Source organism: Littorina saxatilis, linkage group LG1 (genome assembly GCF_037325665.1).
Source record: "Littorina saxatilis isolate snail1 linkage group LG1, US_GU_Lsax_2.0, whole genome shotgun sequence".
In the NCBI taxonomy this organism is placed as follows: domain Eukaryota; kingdom Metazoa; phylum Mollusca; class Gastropoda; order Littorinimorpha; family Littorinidae; genus Littorina; species Littorina saxatilis.
Genome location: NC_090245.1, coordinates 26,923,087 through 26,932,793, shown reverse-complemented (window position 1 = coordinate 26,932,793; position 9,707 = coordinate 26,923,087).

The window sequence follows — 9,707 nt, the reverse complement described above, 5'->3', positions numbered from 1 at the left end:
GTAAAGCAATGTTAATGCAATGTTCTGGTGACACAAAAAGTAACAGACTGGCTGTCGCTTTTGCGAAATGGGCAAATTTTAGAAGCCTTTCCGCATTTTCGGCAAAACGCTGCCGATTTCACGTAATGGGCAGCGTTTTGCCGATTACGCGAAATGGGCAAAAATGTTGCCGATTCCGCGAATTCGGCAATTCCATGAATTCGGCACGACACGTGCACCCTTCGCACAGACTTGCGACAGGGGAGTAGCTGTCGTAGAGTTACGCTGAACGTTTCACACTTCGCACGCGTCATGACTAGCATGTTTTTTAGGTGACGCTGTTCGTAGGCTCTGCGCATGTATTCTTGAAGACCTCGGCCCCACCATAGACCATTTATTCTGGACCGCCAACTAGCTCTCTCTCCGCTCTTTCTCTCTATTACGAGGTAGCGGCCTCTCGCATTTAGGAACATACGCTTACAAGCTTTTCAGAAATCAGGGGGACGTGATATCCGGTGTCGATTGTAAACATGGACGAAGTTGCCGAGGTAAGTTCTGAAAATGCTAAAATAAACTCAGCAAAAGTGCATATGGAACATGTTTTTCGATGAGTTTTGTTAAGTTTAGTTTGGAGTTTTGGAAAATCCAGTTCATTGTCACCTCCCATTGTCACAAATAACTGGAGCGTGCTTTCTTTTCACTGTCTTTGAATCGCTGGCCTTTCAAACCGGACGCGACGCGTCCCTGAAAGTCGAGAGTCGTAACCTCGAAGGGTCACGTGACGAGTTGGCGGTCCAGGCTATTTGGTCTATGGCCCCACTGAGAACTTTGTCGAAATTTTAAAACCAAGGGGCTGAACCCCGAAATGTCTAGCCACTGAGCGTGGTCTGAGTTACTGCCCCTGCTTGACCCGTCTTGTTTTACCTGCTATGTCAGTCTTTCACCCGCATCCGTTAATAATAGTAGCCCCCCCCCCCCCCCCCCTCCAAACAAAATGATTCATTGCAAACTTTTGTTTGAACTTATATTTTGAATACTACAGTGTCAGTGATATGGTTGCGTCACACACACACACGCACACACAAGCACGCACGCACACATACAAGTAAGAAGAGGGGGGGGGGGGGGCTCGGAAGGGTGAAACATGTGGGTGGGGGACATTTTGGGACGCGGGACGTTTTCAGAGTTTGATTGGAGACAACATTAGGCTATGTGTTTGGACAAACCGGGGAAATCTAATGCAGCATGGGGGACATCCCAGATGGTGTTTTTTTTTACACCAAATGGTGATACCAAATGGTTCCCCGGGGGACACTTTGGTATCCCAAAATATAGCTATTCTGATGGACACGTGGGGGAATTCGGGGGCTGTGATTGGATGGTCTCACACATCCCTTTTCCGATCATCAAAGCATAATGCTACGGAAGTCGGCCATTTTTGCCAATATTCAAAAGCAATAACAAAGACGCATGGTTTCGGTTTCTTCCACGTGTATAAAGTACACGCATACCTCACCAGGTTTGTTTATTTGACAAGTCGACAGACGATGCCATTTGCTTTGTGTGTGTTTTTGTTGTTGCTTACTGTACATATGACATAGCCTACATTACGTGTAAAATCCAGTTCTTTAACAGGCAACAAACCTTGCAAATTTCCAGAAGCTGCAATCTGAAGCGACCTATCTCTAGCAGACGATCTCTCCAATGTTTAACACAAAATCAGCAAACTCTCCTGTCACATAGAACGTCCATTGTAGCCTATAGTGCAATGTTGAAATGAAGTTACCGGTCTGAAACTTAGTCATTTCTTCTGAGAAAATCCTCTCTTATCATCTACAGATTTATCGCAGTCTTCACCACGCGAATACACCACTAAACAGTTCCGACGCTTACATGGAACGAAGAAGAAAACTCACGTGACCGCAACGACGCCTCTCATTGGCTGCGTAATTTTTTCGAGGAAAACTATCGTCTGCAACACAGCTTCGCGTATGTTCTTCGACTGACGCGTCCGACGCTTCTGCGATAAGTTCAGCGATTATCGATTTAAACAATGGCATACCACTGTCCGATGATTGATTGTGGCAACGGAAGCTACCGTCTTGAAAAATGGAAAGCGAAACTTTGCCAAATTCACCAGGTTTCACACGAGTCTGTGGATTGTTCATGCCAACCACCGTTCAGGTAAGCGCAACACTGAAAACGTTCTTCATAAACTTATTATTTTATTGCCTGACATTCGTGCGATTTAATGGTTTTTTTTCTGCAAATTCTATAGCATGATTACAAAAGCGAATAGCTAGACCTGCATTTTTACTGCTTTTAACACAAGAAAAAACTACACACTGCACGAAAGACTCGTGTTTGAATCTGCCGTGCATGAGGTCAAAAAAAGACGTTTACTGACATTACATTTTGTGTCTCACTGTCTGCTTGTTTCCATTTCTTGTTTTTTTGTGGTATTAATTCATGTTGTTGGAACATGGCTGTGATCAAAAAGTAATTAAAAACTGCTTTGCAGAGCCATAAATAGTTACATGTGTCTGTTTTCAACAGCTTGCATCCGCTTCCAACACGCAAGAAGAAACCATCACAACGGGATAAGTGGATTCGACTGATCAGCCGTGAAGACACAACAGCAGACGGGAGACACAAGCTTTTTTCACCTGCGAAAGATGCAAGAGTTTGTTCTCGACACTTTCTTGATGGGAACCCAACTGAAGAGAACCCCTTCCCAACAGAAAACTTGGGATACCCTGGATTTCAACACAAAGTAATTTATTTTAATTTTAATAACCTTCTTTTCATATTTGTTGTGTGTATGCAAAAAAGGAAGGTGTGGAATGTACTTGTTCACACATGCTGTTCCTCGTAACATATGTGTCTGTCTGTGCCTTACAACTTGAGTGATTTGACTCTTCTTCTTTAAGTGTGTTCTGAAAACTGAACAAATCAAGACAGGAACCCAAACGAACAACATGTGGAGAGCCCTGCATGAAGATATAATAGTTTTTTATTTTAATACTACTGTACCATAATTAATAACAATTGTATGAACACTGGGAATGTTTCAGGCTGCCAGAGTGTTAAGAGACATCCCCCAACCAGACCACGAGCTAGGCAGAAGAAAACGGGCAAGGCGAGATCTGGAATCCCAGTTTGAGGCGTGCCAGGCCCAAGGATCATCAAGGGAGATGGATGGAGCAGCCAGTGGATTGCCAGAAGAGTGTGACTCTGGCCCTGAGCAAGATCCATTCGCTACAGAAAAATGTCTGGGTGCACATGTTTTTGCTTTTTATTTGTTGATGGTTTTTTTTATAAACCGTTGCCGACATATGTACAGACGTTATGCACACAGTCTTGTTGCAATTGTTAAGCTGACGAAGGAGAACAATAGACTCAAAAGGCAAGTGTGTGTGTTAAAACTTCAGATTGCAAACATGGCAAAGAAAAAGAACGCAGACAGGAAAAAGCCACGGTTATTCAGAAATCTGATTTCTCACAAAAACGTATCGTATTACACTGGTATGGCCACAACCAGTCTCTTCCGAAGAATTCATGGATTAGTTTCACCCTTTGTGACAAGAAGATGGCAGGGGAAAGTCAACCATTCCAAAAAGGCAAGAACATTTATCAATCAGCCAATGTGTTTTGGCCCAAAACGTTTTTTAGATAGTATTGATGAGATGTTGTTGGTGTTCATGCGACTGAGACGAGGATTGGACCTTGAGGATCTGGCCTATCGGTTTTGCATATCATCTTGTCTGGCAGGTAAGATTTTTTCATCTTGGGTATCAGCCTTAGCAGCCACACTTGGAAAGATGGTCTACCTCCCTGATGAAGTAAGTGTTCAGGCAAGCAAACCAAGGCGCTACAGAGACATGCCTCGTCTGATGGGAATTATTGATTGCACAGAGCTCTTCATACAAACTCCACAGGACATAAAATTCCAAAGTGCTACTTGGAGTGAGTACAAGCACCACAATACGATGAAGGTGTTGGTTTCTGTATTACCAAATAGTATGATTTCTTTTGTGTCTCGTGCCTTTGAAGGTAGGATGTCTGATAGAGCGGCCACTGAGGAGTCACAGTTTCTAAAAACAATACCCCCTGGCAGTACCCTTATGGCAGACAAAGGCTTTTCCATTGCTGATCTGTGTGAGCAGCAATCTTTGAGATTGGAGATTCCACCAGGCCGTAGGGGACAGACACAAATGCCTTCAGCAGCAGTGAGGAAAACTAAAAAAATAGCAAATCGAAGGATCCTTGTAGAGCAAGTGATCAGACGACTCAAGACCTTCAGAATTCTAAGCAATGAGCTCCCTATTTCTGCTTTGCACAATATTGATGATGTAATCCTTGTTTGTGCAGCCTTGTGTAATTTCAAGATGTCAATCTACAGTGATTAGGCTTCACTGACAGCGAGTGTCCCTTGAACATTCCAATTCGTCACAAAATTTCCAGAATGGCACCATAAGTGTACTAACTTCAGGTTTTGTGGAACAATTTTAAGCAGACACCAATTAGAGCTATTTTGTTTAGTTTTCTATTCCATTGCTAGATAGGTGAGTTACATAAACTTGATATAAGACGAAACCATTGCTTGATCCCCCGGTACAGGTTTCTGTGCTGGATCACCTGCACTACTGTAAATCCTATATAATAAAATATAATTTATAACAGTGCCTGATACCCCTTCCTTATCAGTAACCAAATGATAGATAGCATAAGGGCGGTGAGTGTCGAGCCTGAATGCTGTACATAATTACCTTATCTTTTACCAAATAGTATCTAAAGCGCACTGAGCGTTCAATCCACACAATGAATGTTTGTTGCTTCTCTTTTTCTTGCATAAACTGTCATATTTTTTCTCGTTTCTTACACAGTTGGTACTTCCTCCAGCCTGTCAACCCAACCCAGCCTGCCATATCACAAGTGTTTCCCCAACGAGCCAGCCTGGGAGATTTGCATCATAAGGACAAGCTTTACCGGCCATATAGACCACCGAACCCGCGTAGGAAAAATATGTTATGGTGCTGTGCTTATGACAATCATCTACCATGAAATAAGCGTCAAGCAGTGGTTGATCGCCATTGAACTCAGACGGTCCTGCAGACATTATTCTACGTGAACAAGCCTCACGAAATTTGTTCTTCCCTAAAATTTTTAGCTTCTTGTACGGTTGTTGCTCTAGCCACCTTCTCCTTCCTAATTTCCCCTACTTTTGGTGCTTCACAGGCTGTTCCTCCTGTAAAGAGCCACATGCCTGTGCAGCCCCCCAAAATACCCTATTTCCAATCAACTTTATTTATCTTTTATTCTCTTTTTCTAACTTCAAGGGAGACAATCATCACTAGGTCACTGTTTTTTTTCTCTTGCTATTTTTGCGCTGTCTTTACTCTTGTCTTTTACATTCCTTTTGATCTCACTAGGTCACTGGGGTTTTTTCTTGCTATTTTTGCACTGTCTTTACTCTTGTCTTTTACATTCCCTTTGATCTCACTAGGTCACTGTTTTTTTCTTTCACAGAGTCAACTTTGTGTGCAGACTCTCTTCGGTGTCCGAACCTCCCCCCGTGTACACTACATTGGGTGTGCACGTTAAAGATCCCACGATTGACAAAAGGGTCTTTCCTGGCAAAATTGCTTAGGCACAGTTAATAATTGTCTACCTATACCTGTGTGACTTGGAATAATAGGCCGTGAAAGGTAAATATGCGCCGAAATGGCTGCAATCTACTGGCCGTATAAAATTTCATCTCACACGGCATCACTGCAGAGCGCCTAGAACTGTACCCACGGAATATGCGCGATATAAGACTCATTGATTGTAATTGGTATCTCCACTGTAAATTGTTTTATTATTTATTTTTTATTACTTCAATGGAGATAATCATCATTGTTTTTGTTTTCTCCACTGTATGTATGTAAATAACTGATACATTTAATGAATAAATATAGGTAGAGGAAAATAAATTTCACCACACTGGCCAGGAGCAGCAACCTTTTAAATTCACTCTTTTTTTAAAAATGTATTTGTATGTTTCTCTTTTTTCTCCCTGCAATCTCTCTCCACTGCAGCTGCACTTTCCATAAAAATTCTAGTGACAAGGGAGTATATGGTAATGGCAGAGGGAAATCTACCTTGCTCTGTCTACCCTGCTACTAGTTTACATCACCAATGACCACTGACCTTTCAAACCACTAAACCTGTGACATATATCACCCTCACTTTGACAATGTGATCTACTCCCTTTACACTGTTCCACGTTCCCTTTGCTCTCACTAGGTCAATGGGTTTTTTTCCCGCTATTTTTGCACTGCCTTTACTCTTGTCTTTTACATTCCCTTTGATCTCACTATAGGTCACTGGTTTTTTTTTGTCTCACTATTAATTTTTTGCGCTGTCTTTACTCTTGTCTTTTACATTCCCTTTGATCTCACTAGGTCACTGTTTTTTTCTTTCGCTATTTTTGCGCTGTCTTTACTCTTGTCTTTTACATTCCCTTTGATCTCACTAGGTCATTGGTTTTTTTCTCGCTATTTTTGCGCTGTCTTTACTCTTGTCTTTTACATTCCCTTTGATCTCACTAGGTCACTGTTTTTTTCTTTTGCTATTTTTGCGCTGTCTTTACTCTTGTCTTTTACATTCCCTTTGATCTCACTAGGTCACTGTTTTTTTCTCTTGCTATTTTTGCGCTGTCTTTACTCTTGTCTTTTCCTTTGTTCTTCACCTTCCACACACTCCAATGTTTCTCAGGTAATTGTGCGCCAGCTGTCCTAACCTTTAATTCCTGTCACTGGAATGAGTTAGCCTCTACCAGAGCAGTTGTCCGTGCCATACTTTTGCCCCTGATTAATTATATTATAAGCTCTTATTGTTTTTGTATGTATGTAAATAATTTAATAACTGATAAATGTAATGAAGGACTATAGGTAGAGTAAAATAAATGTTTCCAGAGTGGCCAAGAGAAACCTTAAGGGGATGTGCGGGGGTGATTTTTGAGCTTTTGGGCAGATTTGGGCATTTAGACATTTTGACTGTTTGGAAAACTGTGGTCATTTTTCTTTCAATTTCTGCCGTTGATGTTGCATATACATGTTTTTTGTGTGCAATAAAAATAAATTCAATACACCAACCCTCGCCTGATTGCGTTCATTTGTCTTGAACTTGCCTTATTATTGCCGATTTTCAACACCTTGATCAGCAAATTTGAGCAGACGACAGGGCGAACACTGCATGACGTTGCTTGCTACATAGCCTCCCCTGTTTGCATGTGACCGTTGTTTCGTTATTTTCCGGACTACTTCGGCTCTAACGGAACATTTTCAATGTAGGTCAATCTACGCCAACTTCCTTATACGGAGAGTATGACGTATGATGTGATCTTGATTCGTTCAACCGGGGTCACGTGGTACAACAATGGCGCTTGTTTACAAGCAGTGAAAGTACACGCTCCTGTGCAAAAATGGTTCGCACCAAGCCATCAACAACCAGAGGAGCCCCAAAATCTACGAAAAAGAGGACAGATCAAGTGAAGAATCAATGGAAGGCGAAGAAATCAGCGCAATCAGCTTCTGTGCTGGCTGACGTGGCAGAATTAGTGCCGGTTTTGGGGTCGTCTGCTAGTGCTCGCGTCGATTCCTTCGACTGAAAACATTCTCGGCACGAAGACAAGAAGTGAGTTCAAAAAAGAATCGTATGAGAGGTTTGTGTCCGGTGGAGTTGACACTAAGTCATCTGCTGCTACTGAAACCATGGTAAAAACCCAGATGGGTGTTGTAGACTTTGCCGAAGTAGACAGTATGGTTGCAAGTCTGTGCTGTCCACAGTGTAAAAACAAGTGCTTGTCTCTTTGCACAGACTCCAGACCAACAAGTGGCTTGGCAGTATTTGCCCAGGTGAACTGTTCTTCGTGCGAAGAGCCTGTGTATGAACAGTATCTTGCGACAAAATTTAAGGCCAAGACAAAAGTGTTCGACATGAACAGACAGGCAGTGTATTCCTCACTTGCTTGTGGACTGGGAGCCACCACATTCAGAAATTTCTGTGAAAACATGGATTTAGCTGGACTTCACCACAAGACCTTTCATAGTCATACTCATGCCAGCCAACTATTCACACAACTGGAGAAATTCCGGAAGCATGTGTTCAGTGACACTGTTGCATATGTTCGAGAAGTTCATGCAAGATACTGTGGCACTACTCTTGGTGTCGACGACACCCTGAACATTATTGTGAGCTATGATGGCACCTGCCGCCTGGCTTACTCGTGGACACTCTTCGCACATTGGAGTTGGGTGTGTTGTGGACTTACTTACTGGACTCTGTGTTGATGCCCATGTCATGTGTACCTACTGCCAGGTGTGGAGTCTACGGGGCAGAAGCTGTTTCAGGAAAAGCCAGAGGAGTATGCGGCCTGGCTCGTGGACCACTTAGACAAGTGTGAGGTGAACTATAAAGGTAAATTATATCTGTTTGCACAGACATATTTGAATAGAGTTTATTTCAAATTTAAGCAACTTACTCAAATAATAGCAAATTACAAGTAAATGTAATAGTGATGAGTGGATATTATTTTCCATGCATTCCAGTGAAACTGAAAACCAAAACCAAAGGCATGGATGATGGATTAAAAAAAAAAGCGTCATAAAGACAGATCATCAATTTATGATAATAATAATGAAAGTTGTAACACATGCGTAAAAATCCAATTTGTATCTTGAATAGTTCAGGGCATGGGGGAGTGCATGTGTGTGATGAAAATAATAAGAAAACACACACAGATAGATAGACAGACAGAGAGAGAGAGAGAGAGAGAGAGAGAGAGAGAGAGAGAGAGAGAGAGAGAGCTGTATCTACAGCATCAAGAGAGATTCACAAGTCTTCAGAATCAACGGGCTTCCCAGAACTGAGGGAGCTAGAATAGTGGTCAGGGGATGGCAAATAGTACATGTATGTGTGGCACAATACAAGTGTATTTAAAAACGTTCAAATGGTATCAATTAATGCATTATGCTTAACGTTTACAATCTAACAATGTTCAGTGCACCTATACCTGCTGCTAGAAATTTAATATTCAGTAATTTGGTAATTCCATGTTTATTTCATTTTTTTCCGCATTAATTATAATTGAAGTATTAGCTGGACAATGACTGTGAATAACACATGCGCGCACACACACACACACACTTAAAAAATACTCTGTTTGCAAATTACATTTCTTATTTTGTTCTTGTTTGCAGGCTCATCAGGATGATGGAGGTGGAAGCAGCCCGTGTCATATGGCGTCGATCGGTGAACACCAACAAGCTTCGCTACACAACACTACTGTCGGACGGTGACTCCAAGACTTTTACATAGCTCAACGACATCAAGCCCTATGGTGAGGATATTCACATTGACAAGGAAGAGTGTGCGAACCATGTGAGTAAACGACTTGGTACAGCTCTTAGAGAGTTCAACTTTGGACCTGCTGCTGCTGCCAACTCTGCCCAGTTCTTCGGATTCTAGACTGGACATCACATGAAGAGGCTTGGAGCAGCCAGGATGCACAAGAGGGTGCGGAACAGTCTGAAGGCTGTGAGAGACAAGCAAAGTAAAAGGAGAGACAAAGTGTGGGCAGCCAAGTCAGAGAGACTGGAAGAACTTGTTCATGCAGCTGGAAGGTGGCCCTGCATATGCTGCAGGCATGTTCTAAGTTTTGACTAAATGTTTTAACTTAGACG